Source organism: Akebia trifoliata, chromosome 11 (genome assembly GCF_017979445.1).
Source record: "Akebia trifoliata isolate Shusen 1 chromosome 11, ASM1797944v1, whole genome shotgun sequence".
Lineage (NCBI taxonomy): Eukaryota > Viridiplantae > Streptophyta > Magnoliopsida > Ranunculales > Lardizabalaceae > Akebia > Akebia trifoliata.
This window is the reverse complement of record NC_141385.1, coordinates 12,347,644-12,366,482: the sequence shown is the minus strand read 5'-3', so window position 1 is coordinate 12,366,482 and position 18,839 is coordinate 12,347,644. Positions and strand designations below refer to the sequence as shown.

General features: G+C 34.8%; 1 long non-coding RNA gene across 6 annotated transcripts; it reads left to right on the top strand.

Moving 5' to 3' along the window:
* Window positions 1–11,484: 11,484 nt before the first annotated feature.
* Window positions 11,485–18,619, top strand: LOC147390961 (uncharacterized). 6 transcript variants are annotated; one of them, XR_015183312.1, is made up of 7 exons: window positions 12,944–13,120; window positions 13,224–13,315; window positions 13,742–13,855; window positions 13,935–14,079; window positions 15,253–15,387; window positions 15,601–16,038; window positions 16,280–18,619. It is a non-coding gene; the product is annotated as an uncharacterized LOC147390961 (long non-coding RNA). The 6 variants fall into 6 exon arrangements; XR_015183311.1 differs by lacking the exon at window positions 12,944–13,120 and adding an exon at window positions 11,485–11,954 and having other exon boundaries at window positions 15,253–16,038; XR_015183308.1 differs by having other exon boundaries at window positions 12,943–13,120; window positions 15,278–16,038.
* The last annotated feature ends 220 nt before the right edge of the window (window positions 18,620–18,839 follow it).

Sequence of the window (18,839 nt, the reverse complement as noted above, 5' to 3'; positions counted from 1 at the left end):
AGAGAGAGGGGTATTTTCATCATTTTATTGTTTTTGTAAATTTTTTACAAATTATGACGTGAGATTTCTTTCAATCCCAACGTGATTATTTCTAAGTTTCAAAATTGTATTTTCCTAGTATCGTAATGTCTCTAAGTGTAGACACCCCATTTTTGCACTCACCTGATTAATCAACTCGTCAACCCGATCGCAACGGTTCCCAATGATGGATGTCTATTCCAATGCTTTATTTTGTTACCAGATATGTTTCAAAAATCCGGATGAGGTATCTCGAACTGACAAAACTTAGAAATCACGATACGCTAGGAAAATACGACCCTAGAAACATAGAAATCATCATCTTGTAGACAAAAAGAAATTTCACGATAAAAATCACTAAAAATGACCAAATTACCAAAATACCCCTAACATCAAAACAACCCTAGAGCCTACGCTACGATTAGGAAAACTCATTCAAACACATAAAATAACAAATCGAAACCAAATAAATCATTTTACCAATTTTCACAAATTTGGTAAAATTACAAAAATGCCCCTCATAAAGTTCACGATCATTTCATACAAAAAACTTCATAAATGATAAAAACCAACATTCTCATCGAATTCCTTATGAAAAATTGATTCCAAAACATCCTGAAACGTTGAAAAACGACTTAAAACGTAAAAAATCCTCTCCGAGGGCAAAACGATAATTTCACAAATTTAATAATTAAAAATTTTGAAATTAATAAATAAAATATTAAATAATGTAAAGTGAAACATTAATAAAATTAATTTAAAAATTTTAACAAAAAAATCAACTAATCAAGCTTTCAGGCAAAATTGTTGATGGTTGCCAAGATATTTATTCAAGGACCCTTCCATCTGGGGGCCCAAAGAATTGAAGATATAATAAAAGGGGTTCTCCAAAATCTAGTCAATCAAGTAATACTAAAGTCAACCTTAAAGTCAATCAAGTAAGACTAAAGTCAAGATATTAAAAGCCAACTAAGAAAGACTAAAGTCAAAGTATTAAAGTCAATCTCATAAGACTAAAGTCAAAACCCTAAATCAAAACACTAATCTAAACTAATTAAGTCAATCTCATAAGACTAAAGTCAAAACCTTAAATCAAAACCCTAATCTAAACTAATCAAGTCAATCTCATAAAACTAAAGTCAAAACCCTAAATTAAAACTCTAAAGACTAAGTCAATCTAATGAGACCAAAGTCTAAACCCTAATTGAAACCCTAAAAGAAACCCTAATCAAACCCTAATTCTCTTAAAAAACTTTATAAATAGGAGCTCCACACCCTATTTTCGTATCAAAGAAAAAACCCTCGAAAAAGTTGGTCAAGAAGCCTCCATAACCTTCCCAAAACCCTAATTTTGAAGTCCCAACTCCTTACCTAACACCCATACTTCGATTTTAGCCTGAAAAACACCTAGAAGCCCTTCCAAAATACCCCAAAATCCATAAAAAAATTCGAAGAATCCAGATCTAAGAAAGAGATACCTTGCCTCGGAGATTAGAAATCAGATCCGGAGACAGAACGAAGCAAGGAGTACGGTACAAGGAACAGTTTCATCAAATCTGAGGGAATAAAATCGTTGCGCTTGGAAAAGGTGAGTATTTTTATTTTTTTTATTATTATTTAGGTCTTGTTAGCAATGTAGTTTTATTTGGGAATTAGTAGAGACCGGCGTTGCCGGGCAAGGTTGGTACCTAACACCTTCCAATCCAGTAACATGATCCCTGGATCCGTATTTTTCTTTCGTAGATTAGTTTATTTACCTTTTAGAGTCAAAATTCTATTCCTAGACCGTAATAACTAGGTGGCAACTCCCAAACCTCAAAGGTCAAAAGCGAATCCGTGCACCCCACGGATCGAGGGCGCTTTCAGTGGCGACTCCACTAGGGACTTTTGAGGATCAAACTTGAAAAGCCCCAAGTATGGGAACATTGCCATTTAGACCTAAATTTTTTTTATTTTTTATTTTTTAGTTTATTTGACTCTTTTATTTTTTAGATTTGTATTATATTCTCTCGGTAATTTTTTTTTTTTAGCATATTATTTTGGTTCAATCAAGTATTATTTTTGTGGTTCAATTGAGGGTCGTTTAAGATGACCCAAAATAATACGAGATTGCAAAGAGGTGGTTTTTGTTGATGGTAGAATAATGATTATCAGATCAGGTTTTTATTTATTTATTTATTTGTTTTTTTAATTTTTTTTATTTAGATCTGTCCTTTAAAAAAATAAAAAAAAAGTTTTGGGTGTGTGCCGATTTGTTCCTTGATGGTATACATAAGAGAAGAAAATTTTATTGGCTGTTTATTTGGTACGTGTCGATTTGACCTTTGGTAGCATATTGATTTTTTTACTTTATTCTAAAAAAAAATGTTGCTGTTGTGTGTTGTTGGCAGCAACAACGAAAGAAAAAAATGTACTGGCGCTGTTGGGTGTTGTTGTTGTGTGTTGATGTTGCTGTTGGATGTTGCTGTTGTGTTGTTGTTGCTGTTGTGTGTTGTTGTTGCGTGTTGTTGTTGCTATTGGGTGTTACTGTTGTGCTGTTGTTGTTGCTGTTGTGTGTTGTTGTTGCTATTGGGTGTTACTGTTGTGCTGTTATTGTTGTGTGTTGCTAGAGAACAACATATACGAAAAAATTGAGTGGTGTATGTGCTGACGACATGTTTGGGTGTTTTGGCAGCAATAAAAAATTGTGTGTTGGCAACCAAAAAAAAAAAAAGAATTTCTTTTCTTTAAAATCAATTAGTTTTTTTTTTAAGTTTTTTAAAAAAAAAATAAAAAAGGGATTCATCACTCCAAATCACAACAACTATCATGCTATCTTTAATTTAATGTTCATTGAAGCCTCGATTTATTTCGGATAACCCAAAACCACCCTTGATTGGACCATAAAAAGAATCTCCTTGGTTTGGACTAAAAGTAATGAGCTTGTGCCACTGATTGGATCCAATTATTATTTGTTGTCTCAATTGCCTATCTAACGTTACCATGATTTTGATAGGTTTGATGTGCGTATCTTTAATAATGTGATTGGAATAATGTTTATTTTGATTCATGTTTATGTGGTATTAATGTTATGATGGTATGATCAGGCCCATGGGCCCAATGTTTGGAAAAGGTCCCGGGCACACCCCACCCTGTTTTGCACACACCACATGCACGTTTATTGTTTTGCACACTTACACGTCCTATATAGTCAACGTCGCACTAGTGCGTGGCCCGGTCTCTACGGAGATGCGATGCCATTCATGAAAACCACAACTCCAGTCACGTATGTCCCGATTGGTATATTGATGCACACAGGCTGGAGCAACCTGAGCCTTTGACCTATTGTGAGCCACACAGTCATATGTCCCGATTGCCAACGTAGTACTAGTACGTGGTCGGTCCCCTCGTTGGATGCAAAACCATTTATGAAAGCTACAACTCTTGACTCGTACCCATAGGTATGTAAAAGATAATTTAAGTATATCAATTGCACTTCTTGGTCAAAATCGGTGTCTAAGCGAGATCTTGCCCCGCTGTACCCTACTGTACGAGGGGGATAGACTACGTCTATTCTAGACGAGAGGTATTTAAGTGGGCCCTTACTCAGCATTGTGCGTCACCTTTCAACTGGAGATCAAACTGGCTGTTTTTGGCTTCAGAGAAGTGAGTTGAGGTTTTAGATTATCACCTATATGGTATATCAAACCAAGTCACTACGTATCGAGAGGTATATAGGTGTGCTTGGGCAAGGGTGGCCAGATAAAATGCATTGCACGTAGTAAGCTTAGAGTTTAGAAACCTTTCTTGTAGGTCACGACTCAAACTTATCGTGGGTGTTCCCAGGTTATTTATTGAATGGAACCTTGTGAATGATGAATGTATGTGAATGATGAGATCAGAACGCATGTGAATGATAAGATCAGAATGCATGTCAATGATGAGATGAATGATGAGATCAGGAATGTGCGAGTTTGTCCTTAAGGATAAATTTTTTGTTGTTTAACCTGATTTGAAATTACAGTATCACACCAACCCAATAAAAAATCCATTTTAAACTTGACCCAGTCCATCTCGATCCAATGATCATTATGGGCCGAGCCATTTAAATCGAAATATAAATCAAATTTTCAAAGAGGAAAAATGGTTTACGAAGGGAAAGTATTTTCCAGAAAAAGTGTTTTCCAAAAGAAGTGTTCTTTAAAAAAAAATGTTTTCCAGAAAAAGTGTTGTTCTCTAGAAAAAATATTTTCTAAGAAAAAGTGTTTTCCAGAAAATGTTTTTCATAAGAATAAGATTTTCTAAGAGAAAATTGTTTCCAAATAAAAAATTATTTTTCAGAGAAAAAATATTTTGCAAAAGAAAAGAAAATGAAGGAAAAATGATTTACAAAAGATCTATTTTTGCATGGAAAATTTTTGAAATATGTTTTTTACCAAAAATCTATTTTTTGCATGGACCTTGTAAAATTATCAAAATATGTTTTTCTAAAAAGAAAATGATTGCAAAAAATAATCAGAATTGTGAAAATTGTTATTCAATAAAAATATTATTTTCAAAAGTACAATAAAATTATTTTCCTTCTGAATAATCATTGAATAGATGAATTGTTTAATGGATTGGTGCACAAAATTCAATAAAATCTAAGGGTTCATTTAAAATATTATCAAGAGGGTAACACTGAAATTGATCAGATTCACCTTCAATGAGGTTTAAGGGTTATCATTGTACCTAAGCTCAATCGTCCATCTTCTAGCTAAGGTTACTAGTCCGGTCATTTGGAACGAACGTCAACGCCAAATCAATCCTTTAGAATATCTCAACATTTTCTAGTTGTTCCCTGAAGATCACAGTGCCTCAACCCTGTCGGTTGCAAACAATGTCTCAGTCCTCAGTCTTAATCAAGCTCGTTGTAGATAGTCCTGAGTTTTCATGAGTTATTTGAGTTAGCTCGAGTCCAATTTTTCAATGTCATATTTTCTTTAGATCGAGTCTACTCTTTTTCTACTGAGTCAAGTTAATTTGTCAAGTTTATAGAGGTGTCTGTCGTCCCTTCTGAATTTGATTGGATAAAGAAAAATTTTGAATACCTCGAGCGCATTAACGAATTAACTAATAATCTAGCTTCAAGGATATATTTTTCTCCTGAACAAGAAGATAAGAGTCGGGCTCAAGAAAGCAAAGGTCATTGACCTCGGAACATAAATAAATTCCTAAAGAGATTCAAATAGAAACCATCATATCTCTAGAGGAACACAAGGGGATAATGAATTTTTTCAGAAATTTCAAAAGACTTGTTCGTGTGGGCCTATGAGGATATGTTAGGTGCAAGCTTGGGTGTTGTCTAACACGGATTAGATATTGAATTGATAAAATGAGATCAAAGAAGATCTTACAAAATGTATCAGTGCTAGACTTCTCAACATGGTAGAGCTCCCAGAATAGATTACCATTATCAGATTAATAAAAAAGTTGAAACGATATTGATCTCTGATAATGGGTCGTACATTAAAGCTTAGGTTATCACTCTGTGTTCAAAGTTCGAGATTCGACATCACATTGTCTCTCTACCGCCCTCAGACTAATGGAGTAGTCGAAGCAGCTAATAAGAATCTCAAGACTATCATCAGGAAAATGTGTTAATCACATCGAGATTGATCAGAAAAACTACCATTTGCACTATGGGCATATCGAACTTCAATTCGATCCTCTACTGGAGCTACTCCCTACTCCTTAGTGTATGACATGGAAGTGATCTTGCCAGTTGAAATGGAAATTCCATCTCTCAGGGTCTGTTGGAAAGTCAGCTGTCAGAAACAGATTGGGTTCGCCAGCGGTATGAAGAATTGAATTTGATCGAAGGAAAACGACTGAAAGCTTTGTATCACGTGCAAGCTTATCAAAGAAGAGTCTCCCGTGCATTTGATAAAAAGATCAAGGCCCGTCACTTACAAGTCGGGGATTTAGTACTCAAAGATAATCGGGCACCTATCTTTGACCCTAGAGGGAAGTTCAAACCAAATTGGGGAGGTCCGTACATCATCAAGGAGATATTACCAGGAAAGGCTGTCAGGCTTCAAGATCATGATGGAATCGAGTTACCAGAACCAACCAACCTTAATCAAATCAAACGGTACTACATTTAAGGAGGCAATTTTTGGCCGAATCAATTTTTCTACTACCCAGTTCATTGTTTCCTTTCTCAACCCCTTTGCAGCCTGTTCAAAAAAGAGAAAAAATATGCCTTTTACTTCTTAACCTGATTACCTAACCTAGGGGAGGGAAAAATCCGAACTACGTTTTGGTCTGATCCCAAAAATTTGGGGTACGTAGGCAACCTGAGAAGTTACTTCAGGCCTGACCACATCAAAAAATAGATTCCTCGAAAAAAATCTAGGAAATATTCAAAAGAAAAGAAAAAAAATATCTTCAAAATGGGAAAGAAAATTCAAAGCAAAATAAAAAAAATGCCACACAAGGGGCATTCAGGTTTTTGAGCTTCAAAATCCCTTTCTTTTTATACCCAGTCCTAAGCTTACCCATGAAAGTCCTCCTAAGTACCGTGCGAAAAGTCAAGGAAGATAGCAAAGCATGATCAGACAATAACTCTAGAAGACCAGAAGAGAAGAAAAAGATTAAAAAAAATAAATGAAGAAGTCTGCTAAGTTGAAAACCCGAAAAGGGCGACTTAGGCAAAAATTAAGACAAGCTCGCAAGGTTGAAAATCTGAAAGGACAACTTTGGCAATAATCAGAGCCGAGAGAAAAAGAAGAAAAAACTCGCTAGATCGAAAACCTGAAAAGGCGATCTAAGCAAAAGCTAGAGCAAGCTCGATAGATTGAAAATCTGAAAAGACGATCTAGGCAAAAGTTAGAGCAACAAAGAAAAACATAAGAAAATCCCAAACTGAGAGCGATCCGAGCTGATACATCGAAGTCCGAATAATCAAGGTCAATACTTAGTATAACCATGCATAGACTCGGAAGCCACAAGTATCTTGTCTACGATTGATCTGAAAATTCTTACTTCCCCAAGTGAACCAAGGGAGAGAAGAATGAATTCTATGATGAGTCTTAAAAGGGAAATAATTTTGTTCTCTTGAGCCTGACTCAAAACCTTCAATAAAATTAATCAAAATTAAAAGTTGGATCTTTATTGCGCTTGTGGTAATCAATTTTTTTAAACCTTCATACAAGGGGCATTTTTCTTTTTCCTCTAATATGTAGTTTCCCCTTATACTAGGGGCATTTTTTTTATTTTTGCATGATGTATTCAATACCATGTTTACTGTCAAACTAGGGGCATTTTTAAGCAATGTTAATCCTAAAAGATAATGATAACCCCAAACTTAAAGTTACCCTCTTGATAACAGTTTTTCGAAAAACTCGTGAGGTTCAAACTCAGGTTTTAAATTCATAAAACTTTTGGATAAAACCTTGAGGTTCAAACAAATACATTTTGGATCTCACATAGGAGATAGGGCATTCATTCTTTCCCAGATCTATTCATTCCCAGATTCAACCCCTCTTTTCCAGATTTCATTTTCAATCGTTGTTTCCCAGATTTATTCCTTCATTATCAATTTTACTCAGGCAGATGCCGCCGAGGGTTTTCTCGGAACTATGCTCAGATGCCGCCAAGGGTTTTCTTAGAATTATGCTCAGATGCCGTCAAGGGTTTTCTTGGAATAATGCTCAGATGCCGCCAAGGGTTTTCTTGGAATTATGCGCAGATGCCACCAAGGGTTTTCTTGGAATTATACTCAGATACCGCCAAGGGTTTTCTTGCAATTATGCTCAGATGCCGTCGAGGGTTTTCTCGGAACTATGCTCAGATGCCACCAAGGGTTTTCTTGGAATTATGCTCAGATGCTATCGAGGGTTTTCTCGAAACTATGCTCAGTTACCGCCGAAGGTTTTCTCAGAATTATGCTCAGATGCCGCCAAGGGTTTTCTTGGAATTATGCTCAGATGCCATCGAGGGTTTTCTCGAAACTATGCTCAGATGCCGCCAAGGGTTTTCTTGGAATTATGCTCAGATGCCGCCAAGGGTTTTCTTGGAATTATGCTCAGATGCTGTCGAGGGTTTTCTCGAAATTATGCTCAGATGCCGTCAAGGGTTTTCTTGGAATTATGCTCAAATGCCGCCGAGGGTTTTCTCGGAATTATGCTCAGTTACCACTGAGCGTTTTCTCGGAATTATGCTCAGATGCCGTCAAGAATTTTCTTGGAATTATGCTCAGTTACCACCGAGGGTTTTCTCGAAACTATGCTCAGATGCCGCCAAGGATTTTCTTGGAATTATACTCAGTTTATATTCACTTCATGCTCAGATTTGACTCATTTCCAACTCAAACTCTTTGAAATATATCTCAGATTTTGAGTCCACGCACATGCATAGTTGTTACATCAGTCAAGGAGAATTTTCTAAAATTCAAGGATCTGACATTGCCAGTGAGAGCTCGCGCTCAAGGACCTGACATTTTTCTAGATCGGGGAGAGTTTTACCCTGAAGGATCCGAACACCCTGACGAATTGCTAAATCAGGCTGTAAAATGAACTGTCACTAGCTTTGGTATTCGGATATCGCATTATCTACCAAAATAGATTTGCCATCTACTTTGCTTCAACCCTCTACCAAAGAGGGGCATCTGTAGACACCCCATTTTTGCACTCGCCTGATTAATCAACTCGTCAACCCGATCGCAACGGTTCCCAATGATAGATATCTATTCCAATGCTTTATTTTGCTACCAGATATGTTTCAGAAATCCGGATGAGGTATCTCGAACTGACAAAACTTAGAAATCACGCTACGCTAGGAAAATACGACCCTAGAAACATAGAAATCATCATCTTGCAGACAAAAAGAAACTTCACGATAAAAATCACTAAAAATGACCAAATTACCAAAATACCCCTAACATCAAAACAACCCTAGAGCCTACGCTACGATTAGGAAAACTCATTAAAACACATAAAATAACAAATCGAAACCAAATAAATCATTTCACAAATTTTCACAAAATTTGACAAAATTACGAAAATGCCCCTCATAAAGTTCACGACCATTTCATACAAAAAACTTCATAAATGATAAAAACCAACACTCCCATCGAATTTCTTATGCAAAACTGATTCCAAAACATCCTGAAACGTTGAAAAACGACTTAAAACGTAAAAAATCCTCTCCGAGGGCAAAATGATAATTTCACAAATTTAATAATTAAAAATTTTGAAATTAATAAATAAAACATTAAATAATGTAAAGTGAACCATTAATAAAATTAATTTAAAAATTTTAACCAAAAAATCGACCAATCAAGCTTTCAGGCAAAATTGTTGATGGTTGCCAGGATATTTATTCAAAGACCCTTCCATCTGGGGGCCCAAAGAATTAAAGATATAATAAAAGGGGTTCTCCAAAATCTAGTCAATCAATTAATACTAAAATCAACCTTAAAGTTAATCAAGTAAGACTAAAGTCAAGATATTAAAAGCCAACCAAGAAAGACTAAAGTCAAAGTATTAAAGTCAATCTCATAAGACTAAAGTCAAAATCGAAAATCGAAACACTAATCTAAACTAATTAAGTCAATTTCATAAGATTAAAGTTAAAACCTTAAATCAAAACCCTAATCTAAACTAATCAAGTCAATCTCATAAGACTAAAGTCAAAACCCTAAATTAAAACCCTAAAGACTAAGTCAATCTCATGAGACCAAAGTCTAAACCCTAATTGAAACCCTAAAAGAAACCCTAATCAAACCCTAATTCTCTTAAAAAACTTTATAAATAGGAGTCTCCACACCCTATTTTCGTATCAAAGAAAAAATCCTAGAAAAAGTAGGTCAAGAAGCCTCTACAACCTTCCCAAAACCCTAATTTTGAAGCCCCAACTCCTTACCTAACACCCATACTTCGATTTTAGCCTGAAAAATACCTAGAAGTCCTTCAGAAACACCCTAAAATCCATAAAAAAGTTCGAAGATCTGAGATACCTTGCCTCGGAGATCAGAAATCAGATCCGGAGACAGAACGAAGTAAGGAGTACAGTACAAGGAACGGTTTCATCAGATCTAAGGGAATAAAATCGTTGCGGTCGGAAAAGGTGAGTATTTTTATTTTTTTATTATTATTTAGGTCTTGTTAGCAATGTAGTTTTATTTGAGAATTAGTAGAGACCGGTGTTGCCGGGCGGGGTTGGTGCCTAACACCTTCCAACCCCGTAACGTGATCCCCGGATTCGTATTTTCTTTCGTAGATTAGTTTATTTGCCTTTTAGAATCAAAATTCTGTTCCTAGATCGTAATAACTAGGTGGCGACTCCCAAACCTCAAAGGTCAAAAGCGGATACGTGTACCTCGCGGATCGAAGGCGCTTTCACTAAGTTATCAAAATGTGTAGCGTGCTTGTTAAATTGGGTGTAAGGTGTAGCGATCCTAAGAGTGCGTAAATTTCTATGTCAAGTCATAACGAGTAAGGTAGATGGAAGGACTAGAAACAAGAGAAATCAAGGACAATATTCACAAGCCGTCGAGTTATTTGCGCTCATCATTAGGAATTCATTGCAATCGGGTAACGAATTGTTGAATTAGGCAAATGCAAAAATAGGGTGTCTATAGTAATTTATTTAGAAAAATATTTATCTAAAAAAGTTATATCAACCCCCTAAAAATGAGAATTGACCTCTAAGGCTATGTTTGGATTGAGAGAAGTGGTGAGAAAAGAAACTCATTAACATTGTGTTTGGATTGACAGAAATTGAGAGAAGAGAAAATGAATGAGTTTCTCTTCATGTCTCTTGTTTGGATTGTTAAGTGGAGAGAGAAGAGAAAAGAATTGGAGAGAAGATGAGAGAAAAAAAAGTGAGTTTTCTTTCATTCCAAAAGTGGAAAGAAGAAGAGAAAAATGGAGAGAAACCCTTTTAAAATATTTTGTATCCGACTCTACCCTTAGATCTCTTTTAAGAAATTTTAAATTTTCAAATTTGTTCCAACTTTTCTCCTGTCAATCTAAACATGGTGGAGAGAAATTAAGTTTATCTTCTCTTCTCTTCTCTTCCTTTCTCTTTATGAGTTTATCTTCTCTCCATTTTTCTCAATCCAAACACAACCTAAGAAAATATAATAGAAGGAAAGAAAAAAAAGAAAAGAAATGCAATTTCTCTCCACCATGTTTGGATTGACAGGAGAGAATTTGAGATAACTTTGAAAGTTTAAAATATCTTAAAAGAGATCTAGGGGCAAAGTTGAACTCATAAAATATTTTGAAAGGGTTTCTCTCCACTTTTGGAGAGAAAGAAAACTTACCCTTTTTTTTTCTCCTCTTTTCTCTTCTCTTCCCACTTAATAATCCAAACAAGAGAAATTAAGAGAAACTTATTTACTTTCTATTTTCTTCCCTTTCTCTCCATTTCTATCAATCCAAACATAGTATAAGAAAATCATGTTTTTCCTCTTATCTCAATCTTATGTGACTAGAAATAGTCCAATGATCAGGGCCTAGAAAGTCATTTCTAGGTCCCTATTTATAAAGACTTTCACTACAAGAAAACAGTGAATCACGAACCAAATTATAAAATGGATTTTATCCGTTTTTAATTAAAAATGGGTTTAAATCGTTTTATCTATTAAAACAGTTTTAATCGAGTTTTAAATGTCCCAATTTCCCGTCTCAATACATGGGAACGAATCTCTCTCTCTCCCTCGATCGACCTCTCGATCTCATCTCTCACTCAGTCGCTCCTTCAATTGATCTCCCAATCTCTCTCTCAGTCGCTCCCTTGATCGACCTCTTGATCTCATCTCTCTCTCTCTCTCTCAGTCGCTCCCTCGATGTCATCTCTCTCTCTCTCTCTCAGTTGGATTGGAATGATTTTGTTTCTAGGTTTTGAGCGGCAGTCGCCATTAATGAGAGCTTATGAGCTCTTTAAATCTCTCTGCATAGTTGGTAAAGGTAATTGCATTTTTTATTAAGGTTTATCATATTTGAGTGTTCCTGTAAGAAATCTGAGGTTTTAATAGTCAGATTCGATGAAATTTGTTGTTTTTGTGTATTTTTTTTTAGTTTAGATCTTAAATGCTTGAGATGCTTGAGATATTGATGAATGCAGTGATTTATGTGTTTTTTGTGTAACTTGAATCCACATCTATTAGTTTTTGTAAGGCTTTTGGTTATGTATTCTTCAATTACTAGAGAATCTGAAATTAGGACTTATCTATCGATGCTGTGATTCTCTGGATTTGTAGTAGTTCTTTGAGTGATAATTTGATTGGAACTATTTCGTAAACCTATAGTTCCATCTCTGAAAATGGATTATTTTCTTATTAACTATTAGGTTTTCTCTTGACATCGATATCCCAATTTATGTAAGAAGTTTATCTTTTAGATATTACAAGGGATTAAGATATATCGAATCTATATTTTCAGAGCTATAGATTTTTGTAAGTGGCCATACGACTGTTAATAAGTGTTTGAAGTTCCGGACGTACTATTTGGAAACATATAGTTCTAGTTTTTGTGTTATTAGTTAGAGATACAAGTGTGTTTGGGCTGCAAAGGGTAGGATCTCATGTGTGTTCTGGATGGTGGATATGAAGGGGAATTTGTCAAAGTTCTTTAGTTTTGCAAATTTGTTTGTTCCATTAGTTACTATTTTTTCACTTGGTGTATTTTGATTTTTAGATGCGATTAATGTTTCTTTATTACAAATATCCTACTACCAAAATGAAAACAAATGAGGTTTACTTATCCATGTTGACTTATTAGAACCCCTCTTTTACCAAACTAGCTAACACACTACAAGAAAATGGGTAATTAGGAACAACATTTTAAAATGGTATTTAGCCGTTTCTTATTAAAATGGTATTTTAAAATGGTGTTTTGGAGGGTTTGATAAATGTTAAAATTACTCATGTTAATTTCTCTGTACCCTATATTTTGTGATGTATACTTTCATAGTGTATCTTCATCTCTTCTTAAATTTAGTATTAGATAATATCAACATATGCAGTATAATTTCATGGTGTAACTATTTCTGGTATTTTCCTTGCGGCATTATATTTTAGGCGAATACACATGTAAATGTTCATCAAGATCTCAAGGATGTTAAGCTCTGGCAAGTTCTTAGCTGAACAATTTCTACTGTGAAGTTCATATTTTCTTATGGATCTTATATTTCAACTTAAATATGCATCCGTAGATGTTTCCTTTTTATTGCATCAGGTCCATACTCTCTTGAAAGGATTAGAAAAAATTGATGTTAGTGCAGACATTCCAATGTTAGTTTGTGGGGATTTTAATTCTATTCATGGAAGGTATGGCTTTGTTTTGATATCCAGTTCACATGGAATACATAATTCATCTAATAATTTATTTTACTTGTACACCCCAATTAAAAAATAAATAAATAAACAAATGGTTGAGGACAAGTAAAAGTCGGGGTGCCATTAGAAGCTCTCTCATTTATTTTGTTAGATTTCTATATTTGAGTATTGGATTTATATGGGCTTAATCCTAATTGTAAACAACTACTGAAATTGTTTGAATGTGTTATAATGTTGAGATAATAACTTGGGCCAAACCTTTGCAATGTTTGAATATTGTGTTTTAATCTTCAATTGGGGGGTGATAATAATTTAAGAAATTGGGGGAGTAATTAGTAAAAGTTGGGCTGCCACTAGCAGCTCCTTTTTTTTTCACCTTCTTACTATGATTAAAGAGAATTTTTTACTTGATTGCAGTGCTCCTCATGCACTTCTTGCAAGGGGTAAGGTTGATCCAATGCATCCAGATTTAGTAATGGACCCCTACGAATTTTGCGGCTTGCTAGCAAGTTAACACATCAACTTCCATTGGTAAACATATTTTCCAAAATTTGCTTAGCGTGAAAATTTGAGAACTTTTGCTGATTTTGAGACTTCATTTGTTTTGTAGGTCAGTGCTTATTCATCCTTTAGAATGGGTGTTGGTCTTGGTTTAGAGCAACAATGAAGGAGAATGGATTCAACAACAAATGAACCTTTATTTACAAATTGCACTAGAGATTTTATTGGTACCGTTGATTACATATTTTACACAGGTAGGCTTGGCTTGTAGCTATTCTTCATATTAGTCATATTGAGTTAGAAAATCAGCACTCATTTGTTAACATCTGATATTTGAAATTGCATTGGATCCAAAACTTAATGTGGCAACAGGTCCAAAAAGGTCCAGATCTAATAAATTCTTATTAGATCGATACCAAGTTAAATTAGTTGTGTTGGATGTTTGAAATTGTTCTGCTCTTGGTTTGGCACATTCCAAAGCAACTTTAAGGTCGTGGATTCAAGTCCAGTTTACCCATCAAAATATATACAGACATATATTGTTCTGCTCTTACACAGATTTCAAATTCATGCATAGTTTATGAAACTTAAATCTTAGCCACCTTCTTCCACATGTCGGCAGACTAATTCACTTAATTTTGCTATTTGCTTAAAGAGGTATTATTATTTCATTAAAGTATATATTTTTTAGATTATCAAAGCATCAAATGTAGTTTAGTGTAATCTGTTTTGTTAAAAGAGTGTTATGAACCTTGATCCGTATTTCAGAAACTTTCTTTAGACACTATTGGATGGTAATAGGTTGGGAGTTCATGAATGTGGTTTTATATTTTCAAGATAAAGGATAATTGGGTGTATTGGTTAGGCTCAGGATCATATATGACTCCTAAAGAGAAAGTTCATAATACTTTGACTCTTATTCTTTTCTTAAGTTTATATTAATTTGTTCCTTCTATAATTTAGATAACAACAAAGTTATTTATAGAAAGATGAACACTATAGAAAAGGATAGGCGGCTAACTCTGAGGAAAAAACACGTTCTCCCTTTGCGAGGTTCGAAAGTGAAGAACGTATAGCATTCTTTGGGCACATAGGATCAAATGTAAAACAGTGCTTTTTTGGCAGAGTTAAACACTTCCGGTGTCGTTATAAATGGAGAAGCCGAGTTGAGATTTTTTAAACTTTACTTGTAGCTGGTGTTACATGTTTGTGTAGATAACCATTAAGATTTCAAACTTGGTTGATTAGTCTTTCAGTTATAATACAATAACTCTGTATTGAAGCAAATAAACCAAGTTCCATCATTAGAATTTAGATTTCTTGGTTGATTTATTACCAATTTGAATACACATTTTGTTTGAGTTTATTTATTGTGTTCCCTTGCGGGCAAACTTTTCATAAATTAGTTCAATCACAATTCTTAACAGATTTCTCATTTTATGCTTTTTGGAGAGTACAAGCTTATGCGACTGGTGAGCCATATTGGTAAATCTGCCCAATGTGAACAATATTTGGCTCATGTGTATAAAGACGGGAGATGGGTGATTTTCGATGATGAAAAGGTTAGGATCTCCACAAATCCCCCCAAGGACATGGACTACTTATATATATCTTCGAGATATATATTGGTTAAAAAACTGCAGTAGGTGATTGCAGTTGGTCCTTTGTAGAATGGCTGTCTGTATCCATTGCTCATCCTCATTGTTGCTCTTCCTTAATAAATGGAAGTCTTTCTTGATGGTAACGGTTGATATATTGGATATTTGTGATTGAAGTTTGAGAATTACCTTGGAGGCCTCTAGTTAAAGAAGAAACTGAAGTGTACTATGGATGCTGTTTGTTGCTGTGTACATGATGAGGACTTTGAAGAGTATGTAAATCCCAGCAGTTTTGGTTACAGAAACAGGTAAATTGACTTTTACCTTACGATGCAGATCCAAGATGTTTCCTTTTCCACGGGAAGGATTTGTCTCAAGACGTGAGAAGGGCTCAAGCCAGTCACATGAAGAATTTGAACCACTTCGAAGAGGTGACATTGATGTGCCTCTAGAATCTAACTGCAGTACCCACATGTAATGGGTCTGATGGAATAGTATCGAAAGAACCCCCTTTGGAGTCCTTAGTGAAGCACTCCTTAACAAAAGTGGCAAGTGGAGTTGGGCATCTTTACTTATTACCAGAAGATGATGATGTCTGTCCCACATGTCTCAAAGGTATGATTTATGGAATTTGGTTTGTTTGCGTCCATTTATGTTCTATATCTATGTGGGATCAGACATGAGTTCTGCACCCTATTTGGCGATGAAGATACCATTTCATTCAGTTTCTCATAAAATCTGGGGTGATACTGCTGGAATGGGTTTTGCATATCTTTTACACTTATATCTGAGAGTACTTTACTTTCTCGAAGTCCAAACTGCAAATAACATTAATTCCTTATATTTTTTCTTGCAGAATATACTCTACAAAACCCCAAAATTATGACCGGATATTCTCACCATTTCCACCTTGGTTGTATATATGAGTGGATGGAGAGAAGTGAAACATGTCAGTCTGTGGCAAGGTAACTTCTTACTCGTCGGTTTTGCATAATGATCCTTTAAGAATTGCATTTTCATAGTAGTGCTAAGTGTTAGGTCTGAAGTTCAAACTATTTGGCATGCCAATTCTCCAACTTGGCCAAGTTCTATTGGGTTTTTAAGCATACCTTTATGAACCATTAAGGTGCAAGTCAAGTGCGTAAAGGCTGACTTAGTACAAGTCAAATTATGTTAACTTGACTCAAATTGAGTATGGTGATTTAAAGGATCGAAACTTAGTGATGACTTCGCTGAGGTGTACGGCATTGGTTCGAAGCCTTGACCGAATAGGAACTATAGTAGAACAGTTGGTATGATTAATTGGACTGAACCTTAATTCTTGTGTGCTTCAAAGAATGCCCAGAAATCTAAGAGACATGTATTCCTACATAGTAGTTGTGCTACGCATGTACAGGTAATGTGATAGTTGACAAAGATAAGAAGTTTTTCTCACAGCCAATCTAAGGAAATAGGAATCCTAGGTTTGGTGTATATTTTGATTTATTATTTTTACAAAGTAAATAGTTTATATGAGAATAGGATTAAATGTGTATAAATTTGGATGGCAACTTTTATTTAGTTATGATATCACATTCAATGAGTGTATTATATCTTCCAAATAAAAGGGCTGGTTATGTATTAAGCCGTTTAGAACTCAAACTTGAGATAAATATGAGTTTAGGTATGAAAGATTCACTATTAAAAGGGGGAGGAAATATTTTTTTTCATACAGAGTAATACACTTTGACATGATTAAATGGGGTTGGATTCTGTTTATCCTTTTTCTTTTTGTCAATGATTCCAAATCCGCTAGGTTTCTCACTCAATCCCCTCTTCCACAAATAGATCCGAGCAGAAATGTTTCACTTACATAAGTTTCCATTTTTTTTTTTTTTTGGGGAAGATACAAGGATAAGAAAAAAAAAATGAGTTGTCGATTGTAAAACTGGGTCTCTCCTTTATCATGTAGAAAATATGGTAATCATCGTCAAAGCCTTATCCCAAAGATCTGTGGTTTAGCTAAATGAATCCTATGCCTCCATGAACTTTTGTTTTCATCATGAGTGAAGAGATCCAAGGGTGGACAAAGAAAAATCTCAATGGCACATTTTGATTGAAATATTTATTTATGTTTTCTGATTGAACTTTATTATGTCCTTAATATCATTCTTTATTCTGAAGTTGTTCTTATTTGGTTGGCTTTTCAAGTTAATGGTATTCGATGAAACAACTTGATCTCAGAGGTTAAACTCTTCTTCGTTGTAGCTAAAAGATTTACTATTTAGGTGTAAATCTTATGATTCATATATCAATCATCTTGTGAATGGGATCTTCTAGTTCTTAGTTCTATCGTACAACTAAGCACCACAAAGTTTGTGAGGCAACATATTGTTAATCAGGTTGGATTTCACTTGTCATTGATGGTTTCATAGATACCTTACCTTTATAAGGACTTTGAAAGTCATGGTTTAACTATTCTATTGTAATCAGCTCAAGTCTCACTTAGAGACTTATGAGGGATATGTTCCTATGGGTTATGGTGACCATTTGAAGAAGATGTATTTTTATACTCATTTATCTTCTTCTTCTTTCCTTTTATCATTTTAATCTCTAATGATTTTGGCCAATATCATGTTATGTTTTATCTTACCTTAAATGTGAATGAAAACAGGTGGGTGAATAGGGTACCATGTCACACTACAAGCTACTGCAGATTCGGTATGAAGTCGCAACTACCTTGTCCTTTTATTCATGAAATTTGAGTCGTAAGTTTTTAGTTTCTTGAGGTTTTGTTTCATATTTTAGTGTGATTTTGGTAATAATGGAGATTTTTAACATGCAAGCTAATTTTATGGTGGAAAATATCTGTCATTGAATGGTCTTGTTAGTAACAAGCAATTCCATTGCTAACCAATGGTGAAGTACTTGGAAATAAAAGCCCTAGTGGCAGTGGATCTCCAAATGAGAGACAATTGCGGTTTGTTTGTAGTATTATGCGACATTTTGTAATTTTGATGGTAAAGTACTTGACAATTTTGTAAATTATCATTACTTGTAATTCCTTTTGTGTATAAATGAATGTGATAGAGAACCTCAATGTTTTCTATTTGTGTCTATTTTGACCGCGGGTAATAGGTGTGTAGCAAAAAAAAATTAAAAATAATTTTTTTTTTAAAATTTAGATATCGGTTTTTGACCACTTTAGATATCGGTTTGTACAACGTCGAAAGTCTAAGACTTAGTACATCAGTCTTATAACATCGGATTTTAAATTGATGTCTAAGGTGTTATTTTTTTTTAGTTAGTGCTTTCAGATTTGGAACGGTTTTAAGCCGTTTCAAATTCTGAGTTCTACACGGCTTTTAGCCGTTCGAAATCCTGAAATTTAGAACAGCTTCAGACCGTTTAAACTCATTAGCGACATCTCCATTAAA